General features: G+C 37.1%; 1 protein-coding gene across 4 annotated transcripts in view; it reads left to right on the top strand.

The window, feature by feature from the left end:
* Positions 1–23,146, top strand: part of TFDP2 (transcription factor Dp-2) — a 174,407-nt gene that overhangs the window by 13,584 nt on the left and 137,677 nt on the right. The window contains exon 1 of one of the 4 annotated variants that reach the window (XM_045088462.1): positions 21,136–21,169. The exons of the other annotated variants lie outside the window; for them this stretch is intronic. The gene's annotated coding sequence lies outside the window, so the exon portion shown is untranslated. Of the gene's footprint in view, positions 1–21,135; positions 21,170–23,146 lie in introns of those variants that run through there. 4 annotated transcript variants of the gene reach the window in all.

Below are 23,146 nucleotides of genomic sequence, written 5' to 3'. Positions count from 1 at the left end.
AATAAATAAATAAAATCCTTAAAAAAAAAAAAAAAGAAGTAGAATCTTGAGGTATTTGTGTACCCATGTTTACAGAAGGTGGAAGCAACCCATGTGACCATCAACAGAAGAATGGATAAGCAAAGTGTGACTTACATATACAAAAAAATATTATTCAGACTTAAAAAAGGAAGAAAGTTCTGACACATACCATAACATGGATGAATCCTGAGGACATTATACTAAGTGAAATAGCCAGTTTCAAACAGATAAATACTGTATGATTCTACTTATATTCTACTTAAAGTAGTCAGAATCGTAGAGACAGTAGAATGGTGTTTCTCAGGAGCTGGGGGATGGGAATACGTGGAGTAACTGTTTAATGGTTATGGAATTTGTTTTTCAAGATGACAAGAGTTCTGGAGATAAGTTACATGAAATGTGAATATACTTGATGCTGCTAAACTTTACACTAAAAAATGGTTAAGATACTAAGTTTTAGGGTTACCTTACTAGCTCAATTTATAGAGCATGCAACTTTTTAAGTAGTCTTAACTTTTTAAGTAATCTTTAAGTAGTCTTCACCTGGAGTGAAGCCTAGCTTCACTTGAAGGCTTGAATGCACAGCCCTGAGATCAAGACCTGCACCAAGATCAGGAGTTGGATGCTCAGCTGATAGAGCCACCCAGGCACCCCAAGCATGCAAATGTTGGTCTTGGGATGAGCCCAGATTGGGTGTGGAGCCTACTTAAAAAAAAGAAAACAAAAAGATAGTAAATTTTATGTTGTATTTTTTTTTTAAGATTTTATTTATTTATTTGACAGAGAGAGATCACAAATAGGCAGAGAGGCAGGCAGAGAGAGAGAGGAGGAAGCAGGCTCCCCGCCGAGCAGAGAGCCCGATGTGGGACTCGATCCCAGGATCATGACCTGAGCCGAAGGCAGTGGCTTAACCCATTGAGCCACCCAGGTGCCCATGTTGTATGTTTTTTACCACAATTTTAAAAGTCATCTGGGAAAAAAGTCCACCTTTACTCAGTGATTAGAGATGCCACCTTTATCAGATACAAAATTTTCATATATATTTGGGTCTAATTCTGGACTTCTGTATTGTGTCACTGACCTGTTAGTCTATTCATGCATCTGTACCACAATATTTTAATTACAGAAACTATATAGTATTTTTAATGTCTGGTAAGGCTGTTTCCATATTTTTTTGGTACTTTCTTGGTTATTCTTGAATGTTTTCCATATCAACTTTATTTTGTGTAGTTTTTATTTAAAAGATTTTATTTATTTATTTGACACACAGAGATTACAAATAGGCAGAGAGGCAGGTAGAAGGAGAGGGAGAAGCAGGTTCCCTGCTGAGCAGAGAGCCCAATGTGGGACTCGATCCCGGGACCCTGGGATCATGACTTGAGCCAAAGGCAGAGTCTCAACCCACTGAACCACCCAGGTGCCCCAGTTTGTTTTTTTGTTGTTGTTTTTGGTTTTTTTGTTTGTTTGTTTGTTTTTTTAAGCAGGCTCCATATCCACTGGGGAGCTTGAACGTAAGACCCTGAGGTCAAAAGTCACATATTCTACTGAGTGAGTCAGCCTGGCGCCCCTCTATACCAACTTTAATATCAACTTGTCTCACCTCATAAAATGGCTTGTTAGTATTTTTGGGGGGATTACATTGAATGTGTAAAATTAGGGAGAATTTACATCTTTATAATGTGCAGTTGTCTTACCCAAGAATAGGATATATCTTTCCATTGTTCATGTCTTTACTGTCTTTTAGGAGTTTTAAAAAAATTTCCTCAAATAGGTTTTTTTTAAAGGTTTTTTTTATTGAGAGAGATAATTCACATTAAAAAATTTACCTTTTAAACTGTACAACTCAGCCATCTTTCATATATTCCAGATATGTGCAACAGTCACCACTACCTAATTCCAAAACATTTTCATCACCCCAGGAAAAAATGATGTTTCCCTTAATAGTACTCCCCATCCCCTTCTCTCTCCTGCCCTTGACAACATATCTACTTTATGTTTCTATAGATTTTCCTACTCTGAATATTTCCTATAGATTGAATCATACAACATGTGACCTTTTGTGACTGGCTTCTTATAGCTAGCACAGTATTTTGTAGGTTTTTACTTCTGTAACATGTATTAGTACTCCATCGCCATAATACTCTGTTGTGTGACTGTACCACATTGTGTTTATCCATTCATCAGTTGGTGGACATTTGGGTTTATTCACACTTTCTGTGTGAATAATTAAAATTATTCATTTACATTCATTTACAGGCTTTGTGTAAACAGATGTTTTCAGTTCATACCTAAAACTTGTGTAAGTTTTTTACATTTCTTGTAATCTGTTCTTAGGTATTTCATCTTTGCTATTGAGTTGTCTCTACCATTATAATCCTACTACTTACTGATTTTTGTTTTTGTATTTTTGTTGTTGTTGTTGCTGCTGCTGCTGCTATACATAAGTTTAATTCAACTGTAATTTAACATTAGTTCTGTTCTTGCCTGGTTTTGGTGTAGAGGTTATGCTGACCTCATCAAACAACGTGTTGTTTAGAAGAGAGTACTTTGGAAGAGATGTGTATTCTTTTATTTGGGGGACAGGTTTCCATATATGTATCTTAGATCAAACTTACTAATTTGTTGATGAAATTTTATATACCTTTACTGACTTTTCTTTTTTGTCTATTTGGCTCATCATTACTAAGAGATATGTGTTAAAATCTTCTTGTATAATGGTAGGTTTCTCAGCTTCTACTTGTACGTTTGTAATTTTTTGCCTTAACATTTGTAGACTACGTTATAAAATACTTTCAAATTTAGAATATTTGTCTTCCTGCTGAAAAGAACCTTTAATCATATCCTCTTTATCCTCTGTAATGCTCTTATACAGACCATTTGTCTATTTATAGTCACACTGTCTTTCTGATTTTGTTCTGTTACTTTCTCTGAAGGTATGTTTTTGATACGTTTCTTGCAAAGAACAGTTGGATTTTGTTGTTTATTTTAAGCCTGATGTGTCAAGTCTTTTAACTAATGAGTTTATTTATGAGTTTGTATTTATTTTTACTATCTCTGTATACTGCTTTTTCAGTGCTGCTTGTTTTTAGATGTATTTTTAGAGGTGGGTGAAGAGGAGAGGGAGAAGGAGAATCTCAAGCAGACTCTCTGCAAAACTTTGAGAACCATGCAGGGCTCAACCCCACAACCTCAAGAACATGACCTTACCTGAAACAAAGAGTTGGGACACCCATCTGACAGAGCCACCCAGGTGCCCCTCATTCTGTGCTGCTTCTGTTCTTTCCTGTGTGCTTTTGATGATTGTTTTATACTTTCAGTGGTTGTCTTTATATTTTTAGGGATTATATTTAATTTAACCCAATATTTCCTAAATAACACCAGGCCCATAGAATTCTTTAATTCTGATCAAGCTTCTCCCTTCTCACAGTATTTTTGTCCAGGCTATATTTCCTCCTGTTTTCTGTCCCCCATTTTTCATTTTCTAAAATTATTCAGTATAGCTACTGTACAGATGATTTTCATTTATATATACTCATTTCTTTTTTATTCTTTTCCTCTTTCTTTTGCATTTTCAGTTTAGTTTCCATTTTCCTGAATTATATTTTTTGAATGTCTCTTTATTGAATGTCTATAAAGGTAAACCAATTGAAGATGTGTTTATTTCACCCTTATTTTGAAAAATAGTTTAAAATTCTAGCTTGTTATTATTTTCCCTTACTTGGCACCTTAAAAATTTACTTCACAGTGTTTTTGCTTTTAATGTTTTCTAGAAGTCCTCTGCAGTCTAGTTGTCTTTCCTTTGTTTTTCTCTCTGATTTTTCTCCAGTTTTTTTTTTTTTTTTTAATTGTGGTCAGGTACATAAAACATAAAGTTTATGATCTTAGCCATTTTTAAAAAGATTTTATTTATTCATTTGACAGACGGAGATCACAAGTAGGCAGAGAGGCAGGCCTGCCGAGCAGAGAGCCTGACACAGCACTCAATCCCAGGACCCTGAGATCATGACATGAGCTGAAGGCAGAGGCTTTAACCCACTGAGCGACCCAGGTGCCCCTGATCTTAGCCATTTTTAAGTGTACAGTTAGTTCAGTGTTAAGTATATTCATACTGTTGTGCTACAATCACCACCATCTCCAGAACTCTATTCATTTTGAAAAACTGAAACTCTTTTCTCATTAAACAGTATCTCCTCCTTCTCCCTTCCCCTTCGCCCCCAACAACCTCTATTCTACTTCTATGATTTTGACTACTTTGAATAGTCATGTAAGTCCTGTAAGTAGAATCATACAGTGTATGTCTTTTGTGACTGGCTTATTTCACTTGGTGTAGTTTTCAAGGTTCATACATGTTGTAGCACATGACAGAATTTCCTTCTTTTTAAAGGCTGAATAATATTCCATCATAGCAATCTGCCACAATTTGCTTGACCATTTATCTTTTGATGGACACTTGGGTTACTTCCAAATTTTAGCTACTTTGAATGCTGCTGTGAGCGTGGGTATGCAAATATCTTTGTGAGATCCTCCTTTCATTTTTTTTGAGTATATACCCAGAAGTGGAATTGCTGGATCATATAATCTTACTTCTCTTTTTTTGAGGAACTTCCATACCGTTTTCCAGAGACCACTTTGTATTCCTACCAGTAGTGCAGAAGAGTTCCAGTTTTGTTTTTTGGTTTTTTTTTTACATCCTCACAATACTTTCTGTGTTGTTTCCTTTTTTTTTTTTAAGTGGTCACCCTAATGGGTGGAGGGTGGTACCTCACCATGGTTTTATTTTGCATTTCTTTAATGATTAGTGATGTTGAGTGTCCTTTCATGTGCTTGACAATTTGTATATCTTCTTTGGAGGTCTGTACAAGTCCTTTGTTCATTTTTGAATCAGATTGTTTTTTAGTTGTTGCGTTTTAGGTGTTCTCCATATATTTTGGGTTTTGATCATATATTTATATGATTTACAGATATTTTCTCCCATTCTGGGGATGGCCATTTTACTTTGCAGATAATGTTTTTTGATGCATGAAATTAAAATTTTTTCCTTAAACCTTATTGCTTTTTTCTTTCTTTTTTTTTTTTTGCTTATACTTTTGATATGATTATCTGCCTGCTCTTAAGATCTCTTTCTTTTTAATGTTTTGTGGAGTCTAGGTGAATGGTTTTTGTTTTGTTTTGTTTTTAATTGGAGGTCATTGTGATATCTGAATCTGAGTCTTTTTAAATCTTTTTATTCTCCTGATTCCTATAATCCAGAGCTAGAGGGAGACATTTTCTTGTCTTTTCTTAAATGTTGGTTGATTTTCCCCTCTCCCTAGTCCATCCTTTCATTGAGAATGTATGGAAGGGGGTGGGGAGCCTCAATTCCAACTCTTAACTTCATGTAATTCTCAAGGCCTTGTCTGTTGTCACTTTAGAGCCATTAAAAGCTGAGTTTTGGTTCCTCCATGGCGGCTGAAAGCTTTGGTTTTTTGTGAGCTCAGTGTTTGAGAGAATATTTAATTTCTCCATTTCTAGATACTTTGTTAAGATAAAGTTTACAGATCATTTATTTCACCGTGTTGCTAGAAACAGAAATGTCATACTTTTGTATAGTTTCTTTACTTTTTTCCTTTTTTCCTTTTCTGTAATTCTTTTGTAGTTGGGCATTCTGGATTGGTGATCTAATTTTTAACTTTCTGCTCTACTTTGTGTTGTGGAAGGTTTCCGACCTATCTTAAAAAAAAAAAAGAGGGGTTCTGGGTGGCTCTGTCGGTTAATTGTCTGCCTTCTGCTCAGGTCATGATCTCAGGGTTCTGGAATTGAGCCCCATGTTGGGGGTGGGGTGGGTCCTTGTTCAGTGGGGAGCCTGCTTCTCTCTGTCCTCTGCCTGACACTCCCCCTGCTTGTCCTTGTGCCCGCTCTTTCTGTCAAATAAATAAAATATTTTTTAAAAGCTTTAAAAAATAAAAATTAAAAATATTTGACTTATTTATTGGTGAAGAGTGAGCAAGCATGAAGGAACACACAGAGGGAGAGGGAGACTTCCTGCTGAGGAGCTGCATGCAGGAGGGCTCCTAGGACCCTGAGATCATGACCTGAGGCAAAGACAAGCACTTCACTGAGCCACCCAGGCACTGCTCTACCTACCTTTATTTTGCTTTTTTTCTCTCTCCCTCTCTGCCCTTCCTTCTTTTCCTTTTTTCCCCTTTTTTCTTTTACACTTTTTATTAATTTGTTCTACCGTTGTTTTGTTGATTTGGTCTTTCATTGCACATTCAAGGCTTTTCTCAATTGTTCAGTAAACTTTGGCCATCTGTTCAGATTAAAGAGTGAGGCAGTAAAAAAAGCTGAGTAAAAAACTCTATGGCGAGTTGTTTATTGCAAATTTTACACAGTGTGATTGAATGATTGCAGGTCTTTTCTCTTGGGTCAGATTCCCCATGGAGGAGTGTGCTTGATTGGCCTCTGTTCTGAAGCTGATTTGGAGGATAGAGCTGGGTCCACTGTTCAGTATATAAATCTTCATTTAGCCTCTTTGTGTTAGGATATGACACACAACCTTGTGTGGACCTGCTTTCTACATCCTGTCTGATTTAGTGTTAAGAATATAAACACTTATCTCTTGCTAGGGGGCAGGAGAAGAAGTTTCTTGGCTACATGGTAGGATTTCTGAGTATTTCTTATTCAAACTTTTGACCAGTATTCCTGTTTTCAGCCCCAAGCCAGACTCTTACCTTCAGATGTCTCCAATTCTTGAGCATTTCTGTTGTTTCTTACTGGTTTTACACCTCCACCGACCCTCACACACACAGGTTTGGCTTGTCTGTTTTACCAAGCCAGTTACTATTCATTCAGTGGTCCTCTAGCTAGCTTCAAAAAGCTTTATGTCTCTCATCAGCTATGGTCTCCTTTCATTATATATATATATAAATAAAGGTTTTTTGGATGGGCTTGTCCTTTTTTAGTCCTTTAGCGTCATTTTAGTGTAGTTTCAGAAGAAAACGAAAATAATCCTGTGTTCATAATTAACCATAAAAACCTTATAATAGGGGCACCTGGTGGTTCAGTGAGTTAAGTCTGCCTTTGGCTTGGGTTATGATCTCAGAGTCCTGGGATCCAGTCCTGGGATCCAGCCCCGCATCGGGCTCTCTGCGCGGCAGGGAGCCTGCTTTTCCCTCTCTCTCTGCTTGCTGCTCTGCCTACTTGTGATGTCTCTCTGTCAAATAAATAAATAAAATCTTTAAAAAAAAAAAAAAGACAAGAACCTTATAATATATTTCAGTTCTGTTATATGCACTTAAAAATAGTGTTGTTATAAATTCAGGAATTTCTTTATATTTCTTTTCCACTGTTTATTTCAGTTTCATATCATGGGTGAAGAGTAGAAGCATAGGTAAATAGAGGAGGGAATGCAGGAAGGCAAGGAGAGACCTAAGGAGGAAAATCAGGTTTGTTAAGAAGTAAGGTCAGAGACAGATACCTTGCCGAGTGAGACTTTAATGAGGTAATATCGCCATCTTCTGGCTTTTAAGAAACTGTTCTCTGATTTTGTCTAGGAATCCCAGATTTAGCTAGCTAACTTGGATTGAGTGTCATCAAATTTAGTGAATTTGGTCTTGTTTAGTTGTTCTCTGTCCTGTTGTAAAAAAAAGACTTTTCTTTATACAGGATTTGATTACGATATAATAATTATGTCTTTTCAAGCTCCCTAAGGGAGGATTCTATCTAAAATACTATGAAAACCATACTCTGTTTCTCTATGGTGCAGATGATTATTTCTACTTACGAAAATGGAAGCATTGTTTCTTTGAAGGTAAATACAGAGTTTTTAAAAGTTATTATATTACATAGGTAGTTTGTGTTCAAGGTGTAAAATACAAAATGTGTAAAGGGTATAAGGAATCAAAGGAATGTGTTCTTTCCATTCAGCTGTATAGCCTGCCAGTCCCATTGCCTCAGAGATGGTCTTTTTCCAAAAATGGTAGTATACCACACATACTTCTCTATAACTTGGCCCTTTTCACTGTGAATACTTTACACTGGAGGTCATTCCATATCATAACCCCATGCGCTCCCTCATTCCTTTTTTTAGGCCATGATTTCTTCAACCCGTCTACTATTGGTAAACGGTTGGGGTTTGTCTTCTTTTTTTGCTATAGAAATGATACCATAGTGAGTATCCTTGTGTGTGTGTGTGTGTGTGTGTGTATACATATATATTTTTTTATGTTACTCTATAGAAAAAAACTCAGGATATTTGCATTTACGATTTTCATTTATATGGTGAAACTACCTGCCAGAAAAATTGTACCTGTTTGTTCTTGCACCAGCAAAGTATGAAAAAGTTTTTCTCCATTCTTTTCAATATAATATACTCAGTATAACCTATATATATATTTCAGTATAATAAATGATATATAATATCGATATAATATTTTTGATCCTGTATATTACAACTTTATTTGTATTTCTCTTATGAGAGAGGTTGAACTGTTTTTTAATGTTTTTTGTTTGTATTTTGTTTATTTTATTTTATTTTTTAAAAATATTTATTTATTTGACAAACAGATATCACAAGTAGGCAGAGAGGCAGGTGGAGAGAGAGGAGGAAGCAGGCTCCCTGCCGAGCAGAGAGCCTGATGCGGGGCTCGATCCCAGGACCCTGAGATCATGACCTGAGCTGAAGGCAGAGGCTTTAACCCACTGAGCCACCCAGGCGTCCCTGTTTTTTATGTTTAAAAGCCATTTGTGTTTTTTGTTTTATACCCTTTGGCCATTTTTTTTTTAAGTCTCTTGGTGTTCTGTTTATTTACAGGAGCTTTCATAATATAGAAATTAACTTTTTTCTGTAATGTGAATTTCAGATACTTTTTGCCAGTTGACTTTTCCTATGACTTGCATTGTGGTGTTGTAAGTGATGTTATAAAATGATACATATATATATGTTGCAATCATATCAGTTTCATATCAGTTTTTTTCTTTAATGACTTCTGGGTTTGGGTTCATAGTTAGAAAAGTTCTGCACACATGGAGATTATAACACCCAACGCCCCTGGAATTTATTTTTAATAAGGTGAACATTATAGTTCTGATTTTTTTCAGATGATTACTCAATTATTTCTTATCTCAACACTATTTATTCAATAATCCACCTAAACTACTTATACCCCACTGATTTGAAGTGTCAATTTTGATACACACGCGGTTTCTATAAAGAAATAAAGGGGCACGTGGGTGGCCCAGTTTGTTAAGCGTGGGACTCTTGGTTTCAGCTCAGGTCAGGATCTCAGAGTTGTGACATTAAGCTCTGCATTGGGTTCCACACTCAGCACTGGATCTGCTTGAGATTCTTTCCCAGTTCCTCTCCCTGCCATTCTACTCCTCCTACTCCCCCTCAGACTTGTTCACATGTACATGCATGCTCTTTCTCTTTAAAAAAATAAATCTTTAAGAAAAGGAAGAGAGAGAAATAGGGGCACCTGGGTGGCTCAGTCAGTTAAGCGGCTGCCTTCCGCTCAGGTCATGATCTCATGGTCCTGGGATTGAGCCCTGTATGGGGCTTTCGGCTCAACTGGGAGTCCGCTTGTCCCTCTCCCTCTGCCCTAATTGTGTGCGTGCACGCTTGTGCTCTCTCTCTCAAATAAATAAATAAATGAATAAAATCTTTAAAAAAAGAAATCCATAAGGATTTGAATCTATTCTTAGACTTGTTTTTCTCTGTCAAACTATGCCTTTTCATTTATAGTGTATAATATTTTAATAATTGTTACACTTTTAAGCCACCTGGGATCCCGTAATTATAACTTTATAACTTTTTTTTAATAATTGAGTGAGGCCATTCCTTACTTTATGTTTCCAGAATTTGTATGGATATTCTTGCTCACTTTTTCATATAACTTTTTTTTTTGGCTCATCCCCTACTTTATTAAATTTTATCATGTTAAAATACACACAGAAGTTAAAATTTTAACCATTTTTAAATATATACTTTAGTGGTATTAAGTACATCTATAATGTTGTGCAACCACCACCACCCATATTCATAACTCTTTTTCATCTTATAAAACTGAAACTCAGTACGTGTTAATAATTCCTCATTCCCGTCCCCTACCTTCACCCCAGCCCCTGGCAATAACCACTCTACTTTCTTTCTCTGTGATTTTGACTACTCTAAGTACTTTACATAAAGTATAATCACACAGTACTTGTCTGTATACACATATATGTACTTCTTAAAATTATGTTTTTTGTTTTAATTCCAATATTGGTAGCATACAGTGTTCTTTTAGTTTCAGGTGCACAATATTGTGATGGAACAATTCTATACATTACTTAGTATTCATCGTGTTAAGTGTAGTCTTTAATCCCCATCACTTATATCATCCTCTCCTCCCTCCTGTTAACTATAAGTTTGTTTTCTGCAGTTAAGAGTCTGTTTCTTTACAAATCAAAACCACAGTGAAATACCACCTCACACCAGTCAGAATGGCTAAAATTAACCAGTCAGGAAACAACAGGTGTTGGTGAGGGTGTGGAGAAAGGGAAACCCTCCTGTATTCTTAGTGGGAATGCAAGCTGGTGCAGCCACTCTAGAAAACAGATGGAGCTTCCTCAAAGAGTTGAAAATAGAGCTACCCTATGACCCAGCAATTACACTACTGGGTATATACCCTAAAGATACAAATGTAGTGATCCAAAGGGGCACATGCACCCAAATGTTTATAGCAGCGATGTCCACAAAAGCCAAACTAAGGAAAGAGTCTACATGTCCATCAACAGATGAATGGATAAAGATGTGGTGTATATATACAATGAAATACTACGCAGCCATAAAAAACCTCAAATCTTGCCATTTGTAATGATGTGGATAGAACTAGAGAGTATTATGCTAAGCAAAATAAGTCAATCTGAGAAGGACAATTATATGATCTCTCTGATATGAGGATTTGAGAGGCAGGGCAGGGGTTCGTGGGGGAAGGGAGGGAAAAATGAAACAAGATGGGACCGGGGAGGGAAACAAACCATAAGAGACTCTTAATCTCAGGAAACAAACTGAGGTCTGCTGAGGGGTGGGAAGCAATATGGTGGCTGGGTGATGGACATTGGGGAGGGTATGTGCTATGGTGAGTGCTGTGAAATGTGTAAGACTGATGATTCACAGACCTGTACCCCTGATACAAATTCATTATATGTTAATTTTTTTAAAAAGTCTGTTTCTTGTTTTGTGTCTCTACCTTTTTTTTTTGTAACCTTTGCTCATTAGCTTTGTTTCTTAAATTCCTGATGTAAGTGAAATTGTATGGTATTTATGTTTCTCTGATTTATTTTGCTTAGGATTATACTCTCTAGCTCCATCCATGTTGTTGCAAATGGGAAGACTTCATTATTTTTCATGACTGAATAACACTCCACTGTATGTATATGTGTGTGTGTGTGTGTGTGTGTGTGTGTGTAGTGTATATATATATTTATCTTACATGTTTATATTTATCTGTTGATGGATACTTGAGCTCCTTCCATAATTTCGTGATTGGAAATAATGCAGTAAACATAAGGGTACATGTATCCTTTGAATTAGTGTTTTTGTATTATGGTAAATATTCAGTATTCCGATTCCTGGATAGTCAGGTAGTTATATTTTTAACTTTTTGAGGAACCTCCATACTGTTTTCAGTACAGTGGTTGTACAGTTTGTGTTCCCACCAACAGGGTTCCTTTCTCCACATCCTTTTTTTTTTTTTTAAAGATTTTATTTATTTGACACAGAGAGAGAGAGAGAAAGAGATCACAAGTAGACGGAGAGGCAGGCAGAGAAAGAAGGGGAAGCAGATTCCTGCCGAGCAGAGAACGCAATGCAGGGCTCAAGCCCAGGACCCTGAGATCATGACCTGAGCTTAAGGCAGAGGCTTAACCCACTGAGCCACCCAGGTGTCTCCTTTCTCTACATTCTTGCCATCATTTGTTCTTTCTTGTGTTTTTATTTTAGTCATTCTGACAGATGTGAGGTGATAATCTCACTGTAGGTTTGTGGGGTTTTTTAGTTTTTTTTTTTAATTGTAGTTTTGATTTGCATTTCCCTGGTGATGTATGATGTTGAGCATCTTTTCATGTGTCAGTTTCCCATCTGTATGTCTTCTTTGGAGAAATGTCTATTCATTTCTTCTACTCATTTTTTAATTGGATTATTTGTTTTGGGGATGTTGAGTAATGTCAGTTCTTTATATACTTTGGATACTAACCCTTTATTGGATATGTTCTGTGTAAATATCTTCTTATTCAGTCTTCTCAAATAGATTGCCATTTAGTTTTGTTGATTGTTTCCTTTGCTGTGCAGAAGCTTTTTATTTTGTAGTACCAATAGTTTATTTTTGCTTTTATTTCCCTTGTCTGAGGAGACATGTCTAGAAAAATGTTGCTATGACCATTGTCAAAGAAATTACTTCCTGTGCTCTCTTCTAGGATTTTTATGGTTTCAGTTCTCCATTTATGTCTTTAATCCATTTTGAATTTATTTTTCTGTGTGATGTAAGAAAGTGATCTAGTTTCATTGTTTTGCATGTAACTGTCCAGTTTTCCCAATACCACTTGTTGAAGAGACTGTCTTTTTCCCATTACATATTCCTTCCTCCTTTGTCAAAGAATAATTGTGCCAGTACCATATTGTTTTCATTTCTCACAACTTTGTAATATAACTTGAAGTCTGGAGTTGTGACACCTCAAGTTTTGTTTTGTTTTGTTTTTTCAAAATTGCTTTGGCTATTCAGGATCTTTTGTGGTTCCATACAAATTTTAGGATTATTTGTTCTAGCTCTGTGAAAGATGTTGTTGGTATTTTGATAGGGATTACATTAAATGTGTAGATTTCTTTGGGTAGTGTGGACATTTTAACAGTATTTGTTATTATTTGTTATTTAACAATATTTTTCTTCCAATCCATGAAGCATGGAATGTCTTTCCACTTCTTAGTGTTGTCTTCAATTCCTTTCATCAGTGTTTTATAATTTTCAGAGTACAGGTCTTTCACTTCCATGGTTAAGTTTATTACTAGGTATTTTATTATTTTTGGTGCAATTGTAAATGAGATTGTTTTCTTAATTTCTCCTTCTGCTGCCTCTTTGTTAGTGCATAGAAAAGCAACATATTTCTGTACATTGATTTTGTATTCTGAGACTTTACCAAATTCATTTATCAAGTTCTCGTAGTTTTTTGGTGGTCTTTAGGATTTTCGATATATAGTATCATGTCATTTGCAAATAGTGAAAGTTTTCATCTTCATTACCAATTTAGATGCCTTTTATATCTTTTTGTTGTCTGATTGCTGTGGCTAGGACTTCCAGTGTTATGTTGAGTAACAGTTGTGAGAGTGGACATCATTGTCTTATTCCTGACCTTAGGGGAAAAGCTATCAGTTTATCCCCATTGAATATGATGATTGTTACAGGTTTTTCATATAGGCCTTTATTATGTTGAGGTATTTTTCCTCTAAACCTACTTTGTTGAGGATTTTTATTATGAATGAATATTATACTTTGTCAATTTTTTTGCATCTATTGAGATGACCATATGGTTTTATCTTTTCTTTTATTGATGTATCTCATTGAGTGATTTGCAGATATTGGACCACCCTTGCATCCAGGGAATAAATCTCACAGGATTGTGGTGAACAATTTTTTTAATGTGTTGTTGAATTTGGTTTATTAGAATATTGTTGAGGGTTTTTTGCATCTGTTCATCAGAGATATTGGCCTATAGTCTTCTTTTTTTTGTGGTGTTTTTATCTTGTTTGGTATCAGGATTATGCTGGCCCCATAGAATGATATTGGAAGATTCCCATCCTCTTATTTTTGGGGGCATAGTTTGAGAGTAAGTTTGGTTTTTTTGGGGGGGGGGTAGAGGGAGAGAGAATCTTAAGCAGGCTCTACGCCAACCATGGAGCCCGATTCAGGGCTCGATCTCACAACCTGAGATCATGACCCCAGCTGAAATCAAGAGCTGGACGCTTAACTGACTGTGCCACTCAGGTGTTCCAAGAAGAATAAGTATTAACTCTTCTTTAAATGTTTGCCAGAATTCGCCTGTGAAGCTGTCTGGTGCTTCTGTTTGTTTGGAGTTTTTTGATTACTGACTCAGTTTACTGCTGGTAATTAGTCTGTTCAAATTTTCTGTTTCTTCCTGCTTCAGTTTTGGTAGGTTGTGTGTTTCTAGGAATTTATCCATTTCTTTTAGGTTGTCCAATTTGTTGGCATATGATTTTTCATGATATTCTCTTAGAACTGTTTTTATTTCTGTGGTGTTAGTTATTTCTTTTTCATTTGTGAATTTTTGAGCTCTTTCTCTCTCTTTTTTATGACTCTAGCTAGAGGTCAATCAATTTTGTCAATATTTTAAGAGAACCAGCTCCTGGTTTCAATGATCTATTGTTTTTTTAGTTTCTATATCATTTATTTTTGCTCTGATCTTTTTTATTTCTTTCTTTTGGCTAGTTTTGGGTTTTGCTTGTTCTTTTTCTTGCTTTTTTAGGTGTAAGATTACTTGATTGTTTATTTGAGTCTTTTCTGGCTTCTTGAAGTAGGCCTGTATTGCTATAAACTTACCTTTTAGAACTGCTTTTGCTGCATCCCACAGATTTTGGACCATTGTGTTTTCATTTTCATTTGTTTCCATGTAATTTTGATTTCTTGGTTGACCTACTCGTCGTTTAGTAGCATGTATCTTATGTTTGTTTGTTTTAAGTAAGCTCTCTACTCAGTGTGAGCCTTGAACTCATGACCCTGAGATCAAGAGTTGTATGCTGTATTGACTGAACTAACCAGGCGCCCCAATAGCACGTTATTTAACCTTCATGTACTTTTGCTCTTTGCAGATTTTTTTTTTTTGAGGTTAATTTCTAATTTCACAGCATTGAGGTAAAAAAAGATGCATTTATCACTTAAATCTTTCTAAATTTGTTGAGACTTGTTTTGTGGCCTAATATGTGATCTATTCTGGAGAATGCTGTATGTGCACTTGAAAAGAATGTGTGTTCTGCTGTATTAGGATGGAGTGTTCTGAATATATCTGTTAAATCCATCTGGTTCAATGTGTCATTCAAAGCCACTGTTTCCTTATTGATTTTCTATTTGGATGGTTGCTCTGTTGATGTAAGTGGAGTATTCAGGTCCCTTCTATTATTCTATTCTTATGATAGTTTTGTTAATGTTTGTTGTTAATGGTTTTGTGTATTTTGGTACTCTCATTTTGGGTGCATAAATATTTATAATTATTACATCTTTTTGTTGGATTGTTTCCTTTATATTGTGTCTTTCTTTGTCTCTTGTTACGGTCTTTGTTTTAAAGTCTATGTTGTCCAGTATAAGTATTGCTATCTTGGCTTTGTTTTGATATCATTTGCATAATAAATGTTTCTCCATCCCTTCACTTTTTCTAAAAATAACTTAAAAAAATTTTTATAAACATATAATATATTATTAGTCCCAGGGATACAGGACTGTGAATCACCAGGTTTACACACTTCACAGCACTCACCATAGCACATACCCTCCCCAGTGTCCATAACCCCACCATCCTCTCCCTCTCCCCTCCCCCCAGTAACCCTCAGTTTGTTTTGTGAGATTAAGAGTCTTATGGTTTGGGGCGCCTGGGTGGCTCAGTGGGTTAAAGCCTCTGCCTTCGGCTCAGGTCATGATCCTGGGGTCCTGGGATCGAGCCCCACATCGGGCTCTCTGCTCAGCGGGGAGCCTGCTTCCTCCTCTCTCTCTGCTTGCCTCTCTGCCTACCTGTGATCTCTGTCTGTCAAATAAATAAATAAAATCTTTAAAAAAAAAAAAGAGTCTTATGGTTTGTCTCCCTCCTGATCCCATCTTGTTTCATTTATTCTTTTCCTACCCCCCAAACCTCCCACATTGCTTCGCCACTTCCTCATATCAGGGAGATCATATGATAGTTGTCTTTCTCTGATTGACTTATTTCGCTAAGCATAATACCCTGTAGTTCCATCCATGTTGTTGCAGATGGCAAGTTTTCATTTCTTTTGATGGCTGCATAGTATTCCATTGTGTATATATACCACATCTTCTTTATCCATTTATCTGTTGATGGACATCTAGGTTCTTTCCATAGTTTAGCTATTGTGGACATTGCTGCTATCAGCATTCAGGTGCACATGCCCTTTGGATCACTACATTTGTATCTTTAGGGTAAAAACCCATAGTGCAATTGCTGGGTTGTAGGGTAGCTCTATTTTCAACTTTTTGAGGAACCTCCATGCTGTTTTCCAGAGTGGTTGCACCAGCTTGCATTTCCACCAACAGTATAGGAGTGTTCCCTTTCTCCACATCCTCGCCAGCATCTGTCATTTCCTGACTTGTTAATTTTAGCTATTCTGACTGGTGTGAGGTGATATCTCATTGTGGTTTTGATTTGTATTTCTCTGATGCCGAGTGATGCAGCGCACTTTTTCATGTGTCTGTTAGCTATCTGTCATCCCCTCACTTTTAATCTGCAGGTGTCTCTAAGACTGAAAAGAGTATCTTGTGGGCAGCATTTTTTTTTTTTAATCCACTCTGTCACTCTGACTTTTGATTAGAATATTTAGTCCATTCATATTCAAAGTAATTATAAGCATTTTTGACATTTTGTTACTTGTTTTGTGGTTGTTTTTATGGTTTTTCTCTGTTCCTTCTCTTGCTCTTTCATGGTGTCCTGACTATCTTTAGTGATATAATTGGATTCCTTTCTCTTTATTCTTTGTGTATCTATTACTGGTTTTTGATTTATGGTTATCATTAGGTTTGTATAGAATATATTTTGCATATAGCAGTCTGTATTTTTTTTTTAAAGATTTTATTTATTTATTTGACAGAGAGAGATCACAAGTAGATGGAGAGGCAGGCAGAGACAGAGAGAGAGAGAGGGAAGCAGGCTCCCTGCCAAGCAGAGAGCCCAATGCGGGACTCGACCCCAGGACCCCAAGATCATGACCCGAGTCGAAGGCAGCGGCTCAACCCACTGAGCCACCCATGCGCCCTATAGCAGTCTGTATTAAGTTGATGGTCATTCAAGTTTGAACTCATTCTTTACTCCTGTCTCCTCCATGTTTTTCAAATATGGTATCATATTTGACATCCTTTTATTTTGTGAATCCCTTGATTGATTTTTACAGGTATACTTTTTTTTTTTTTTAAACTTCTTTTGTGATCCCTACTTTCCATACTCTCACTTAACGGTCTTTCCTTTCCACTTAAAGAGCCCCCTTTAATTTCTTCGAGGGCTGGTCTAGTGATCATAAATTCTTTTAGTTTTTGTTTGGGAAACTCATTGTCTATCCTTCTATTCTGAATGGTAGTCTTGCTGGACAGAATATTCTTGGCTGCACATTTTTCCTTTTCAGCCCCTTGAATATATCATGCCACTCTCTTCTAGTCTGCAGAGTTTTTGCTAAAAAATCTTCTGATAGGCTTATCATGCTGCCATTATATGTAACTGTTCTTTTCTCTTACTGCTTTTAATATTTCATCTTTATCACTACTTTTTGCATTTTAATAACTATATATGTTGGTGTGGACCTCCTAGGGTTGATTTTGCTGGGGGCATTGTTGTGCCTCCTGGATCTAGATACCTGTTTCCTTCCTCATATTAGGGAAGTTTTCAGCTATTATTTCTTCAAATAAATGTTCTGCCCCCTTTTCTTTCTCTTCTTGTTCTGGGCTCCCTATAATGTGAATGTTACTGCACTTGATGGAGTCATTGAGTTCCTTGAGACTATTCTCAGTTTGTGTTTTTTTTTTTCCCACTCAGTCACTCAACTTGATTGCTTTTCATTACTTAGTCTTCCAGGTCATTAATTTGTTCCTCTGCTTTCATCAGGTATTTTTAATTTCATTTGTTGTGTTCTTCATCTCTTACTGGTTCTTTTTTATCTCCTTGTTAAGGGTCTCACTGATGTTTTCCACCCTTTTCTCAAGTCTGGTGAGTATTTTTATAATCATTACTTTCAGTTCTCTATCAGGCATATTACCTCTTCATGTTTTGTTTAGGTCTTTTGCTGTGGTTTTTGTCCTGTTCTTTCATTTGGAACATATTCCTCTGTTTCCTCATTTTGCCTCTCTCTGTTTGTCTGTTTCTCTGTTAGGAAAGTGAGCTGTATCTCCTGCTCTTGGAGGTTATTCACATGAAGAAGACATCCTGTAATGCCCTGCTGTACAGTTTCCCTGTTCCCCAGGACCTGGTGCTTCAGGGAGCATCTCGTATGTTCATTGCTTATGACCTGCTAGTGTGCCCTGGCTTCTTTTTCCTTCAGTCCAGTCATCTTCAGAGGTTCCTTTTGCCTGTTGTGGGCAGTGTTTGGTCTTGACCGGGGTAGGATGTGTTCTAGTAAGGTGTGCTCTGGTCTGCTTGCAAAATGAAACCTGCTGTTGCTGCCACTAATACTGAGGCCCTGTAAAATGCTCAGTTTGGAGACATGGTGTTGGCAGGCTTTGCAACGGTCTTATGGCAGAGGAGACCCGCAGTGCCAGGACTGAGGCAAGCATGACTGGGAAGGGCAGATCATCCAAGCACATGGGAGTGAGGCTTGGTGTAAGCAAATTAGATAGTGAGTGTTAGCAATGAGCTGGTTCCTGCCTATGGCCATTGTGTTTATACTGGGAGACGGGGGAGAGAAATGGAGCCTGCTGGTTCCTTTGTTCTTGGAGAGGTCTCCCTGCATCCTGCCTCTCCTGGACTTGGTCTGAGATGAGTAAATAACTCCTTCCTGTCTGCCTCAGGAATTTTTCAAACTGTTGCTTCTATGCTGTATTTCTGCAAGCTGTTTGTCACTGTCTCTTTAAGCATAGGGACTTAACTTCTTTAGCTCTTAGAGCTCTCCCAGAACCGAGCCCACTGATTTTTCAAGTTCCAGACTTTAAGTCCCACTGGTTTAAGAACTCATGAAATTTGGCCCCTCTCACTTTCAAAGCCAAATGTTGTGGCTCAGTGGGTTAAAGCCTCTGTCTTCGGCTCAGGTCATGATCTCAGGGTCCTGGGATGGAGCCCAGCATTGGGCTCTCTGCTCAATGGGGAGCCTGTCCCCCTCCCCACCCCTCCTCTCTGCCTGCCTCTCTGCCTGTTTGTGATCTCTGTCTGTCAAATAAATAAATAAATATGTAATCTTAAAAAAAAAAAAAACTGCACCAAATGTTACGGGGAATCATCTTCCTTGTGTAGGCTCCCTAGTGTGACAGTCTTTTTTTTTTTTTTGCCCTTCTTTGCACTGCCAGCTCTTTCCCTACTGCACATAGCCGTGGTCTTTTCTCCCATATTGCGTCTCCATTCTTCCTCCCTTCTTTGATGTGGCCTCTACTCTACTTTTAGTTTGTAGTTTGTTCTGCCAGTCTTTGGGTTATTTTTTAGGTTATTTATGTTGATGTGAGCGTTATCTAGTTCTGTCTGTGGGATGAGGCAAGCTTTGGGTCCTCCTCTTCCACTATCTTCCCAGCCTCCAGTAGTAGTCTTTTTTTGACTGGCTTATTTTGCTTAGCATAATACCCTCAAGACTCATCCATGTTGTAGCACATGTCAGAAATTTCTTTCCTTTTAAAGGTTGAATATTATTCCATTGTATGGAATTTTTCTTAATCATTCATCCATTGATGGATACGAATTGCTTCCATGTTTTAGCTACTGTGGATAATGCTGCTGTGAACATGGGTGTGCAAATACCTCTTCAAAACCCTGCTTTCAGTTCTTCTGGGTATACGTAGCAGTGGAATTTCTGGATCATATGGAAATTCTATTTTTAATTTTTAACTTTTTGAGGGGCATCCATACTGCTTTTTATAGTGGCTGTATCATTTTATATTCCTATCAGTAGGGCACAGGTTCCATTTTCTTCATATCCTTGTCAGTACTTATTTTCTGTTTTCCTGGTAGTAGTCATCCTAATGGGTATGAAGTGGTATCTTAGGTAGTTTTGGTTTACATTTCTCTAATGGTTAATGATATTGAGCATATATCACTTGCTTATTGGGCATTTGTATATCTTCTGGAGAAATGTGCATTCAAGTCCTTTGCCCATTTTTTAATAGAATTGGTTTTTGTTGTTGCTATTGTTGTTGAGTTTCAGGAGTTCTCTGTGTTTTTTGGATATTAGTTTCCTGTCAGACATATGATTTCCAAATATTTTCTCCCAACCTATGGGATGTTTTTTTACTCTGTGGATAGTGTGTTTTGATGCACAAATTTGAAAACTTATGCATACAGATTCCATGTTCTTTTCTTTTTGCCTATACCTTTGGTGTCATATCCAAGAAGTTTATGCCAGATCAATTCCATGCATCTTTTGCCCTATAATTTCTTCTGAGTTTTATGGTTTTAAGTCTTACATTTCATATTGACTGTTGAATGAATTGATCTAATTAAAAAGAAAAAATAATTTTATTGTTATTCATTGTATTTGTCAATTTGGGGGCAGTTGGTGCTGGTATGATTGCATTTTGTTGTTCAAGATCTTGGCATTTTTTTTACATTTTTAAAAGAAATCTCTGTATATTTCTTGCTGAGTTTCTTACCTTTTTTTGGTCATTGCTACTGTAAATAGGGTAATTTTTTCCCATTACTCCTCTTAAATAGTTGTTATCAGAAGACATAGTTTTACGTATCAGAAAATTGCTGAATTCTGAGTATGAATTTTGTAATCAGCCTTGTCTGGAAGTACTTTCCTGGTTTGAAAGAGCTTGATTCTCTTGGGGCTTCTCTGTAAACAGTCATATCTAAGTATGATAATATTACCTCATCAGTTCTATTTTACATACTTCTATCATTCTTTTGCATAATTGCATTGGCTGGTATCTGCCTGTAGAACAATGTTATGTAATAATGGTGAGTAGTGATAATTGACATTCTTTCTTATTTTTTTCTTTAACTGGACTGTTTCTTGAATGACACTTAATGAAAAATACATCCATAGATGCTGAAAGGGCATTTGATAAAATTCTATGTGCATTCTTCGTAAAATATAATTTCAATTTAAGTAATTGTAATTTTCCTTTTTTTTTTTAAGGATTTATTTATTTGACCGAGAGAGAGGGGGAAGCAGGCTCCCTGCTGAGCAGAGCCCTGATGTGGGTCTCAATCCCAGGACCCTGAGATCATGACCTGAGCTGAAGGCAGAGCCTTAACCCACTGAGCCACCCAGGTGCCCCTTGTCATTTTCTTTTTATTAAGTATTTATAACAAGGATTTAGGAAGACTATTTTTTTTTAAAGATTTTATTTATTTATTTGACAGAGAGATGACAAGCAGGCAGAGAGAGGAGGAAGCAGGCTCCCTGCTGAGCAGAGAGCATGATGCAGGGCTCGATCCCAGGACCCTGAGACCATGACCCAAGCTGAAGGCAGCGGCCTTAACGCACTGAGCCACCCAGGCACCCCTAGGAAAACTATTTTATAATGAATATATAATATATTTTAACATCTTTAAAAGCCTGTCTTAGCTTTTGGTTAAAAAGCACTACTATTTAAATTAATTATTAATAAATAAGTAAAAATATAATTTTTCTTTTTGTTAAAACTTATCTATAAAAGAGTATGGGCCCCATTGCCAGTTAGATGGGCAACACTTTGACAGTTTTATTTTTTTCTATGGTAATTAGTCCACTTAGATCATCTCATTTTTCTGGAGGCAAATTTGGTAACATATCTTATTGGAAAATCATCCATTTTTTTTCAGGTTCTCAATTTATTTGCTCCAGGCTGAACAAAATAGCTCTTAAAAAAATTTTTTTTTAAAGATTTTATTTATTTATTTGACAGAGAGAAATCACAAGTAGATGGAGAGGCAGGCAGAGAGAGAGAGAGGGAAGCAGGCTCTCCACTGAGCAGAGAGCCCGATGCGGGACTCGATCCCAGGACTCTGAGATCATGACCTGAGCCGAAGGCAGCGGCTAAACCCACTGAGCCACCCAGGCGCCCCAGCTCTTAAAATTTTTAAATTCCTTCTGCTTCTGTGGTATTTTTTCTCTTTAATCCTTTCATACGCTGCGTATTTGTGTTTTCTCTCTTTTTTTCTTGATTAAGTTTGTAAGTGTTTTATTGGTTTATTGTTTGAAAAGACACAGACGTGGTTACTATTTTTCTTTTCTTTCTTTTTTTGACTTAAATGTTTGAGATATACAAGTAAATAAGTATATGGAATGATAAAATTAATCCCCTTTATAACCTATAACTCTCCTTATACAGTCCAACATAATGTTGAAGGCTTCTCTATTCCCCAACCTAAAAAGAACCTTTGTTCTTTTGCATGGAGAGGCGAAATTTGGTATCTGTAATTCTTGTGTGCTTCTTATATTTTTATTTTTATTTTTTAAGTTTTATTTATTCACTTGAGAGAACACACAAGAGTCGCAGGAGGGTGGGGGGTGGTGTGACTCCCTGCAGAGCAGGGAGCCTGTTGCAGGGCTTGATCCCAGGACCCTGGGATCATGACTCTGAGCCAAAGACAGACACTTAACTCACTGAGCCACCCAGGCAGCCCTTATATTTTTATTCTTAAGTGTATATTTTTAAGTGATATTAGTGACTTATATATGTCACTTTGAAAGGTATATAAATACATTACATTTACAAGGTTTACCTGTGTTGTGGCATGTGTTTAATTAATTTTCACTGCTGTAGAATTATAGTGGATACTCTAGTACTCTGCCCAGATCTGCTCTTCATAACTGAGTACTGGCACTTTCTTACCTGAGGTTAGGCTTGCTCTCAGAGGAATCCTATGAGAACTGACTGGGTGCTGCAGGGATATGAGAAGCGACCCAGGGGCTTCTGGGTGGCTCAGTTGGTTAAGCGTCTGCCTTCAGCTGAGGTCATGATCCCAGACTCCTGGGATCGAGACCTATGTCAGGCTCCTTGCTCAGTGGGGAGCCTGCTCCCTCTCCCTCTGCAGGGTTCCCCCCACCCCCCCCTACCCCCGCCTTGGGCGCTCTCATCCTCTCTCGTGCTCTCTGTCTCTGTCACATAAATAAATAAAATCTAGAAAATAAAAAATTTTTTTAAGCAAAGATTAAAAACAAAGAAGCAGCAGCAGTAACCCAACTTGCCTCCATTTGGGACAGCTCTGAAGGGCATCCCAGCCCAAGTTCCATGTAATATCAGCTAAGGCCCCAGGTGTACCC

Source organism: Mustela putorius, unplaced genomic scaffold, assembly GCF_011764305.1.
Source record: "Mustela putorius furo isolate JIRA1106 unplaced genomic scaffold, ASM1176430v1.1 tig00003834_pilon_pilon_pilon, whole genome shotgun sequence".
Lineage (NCBI taxonomy): Eukaryota > Metazoa > Chordata > Mammalia > Carnivora > Mustelidae > Mustela > Mustela putorius.
Note: the sequence above shows the minus strand (reverse complement) of the source record. Positions and strands in the feature narration are given on the sequence as shown.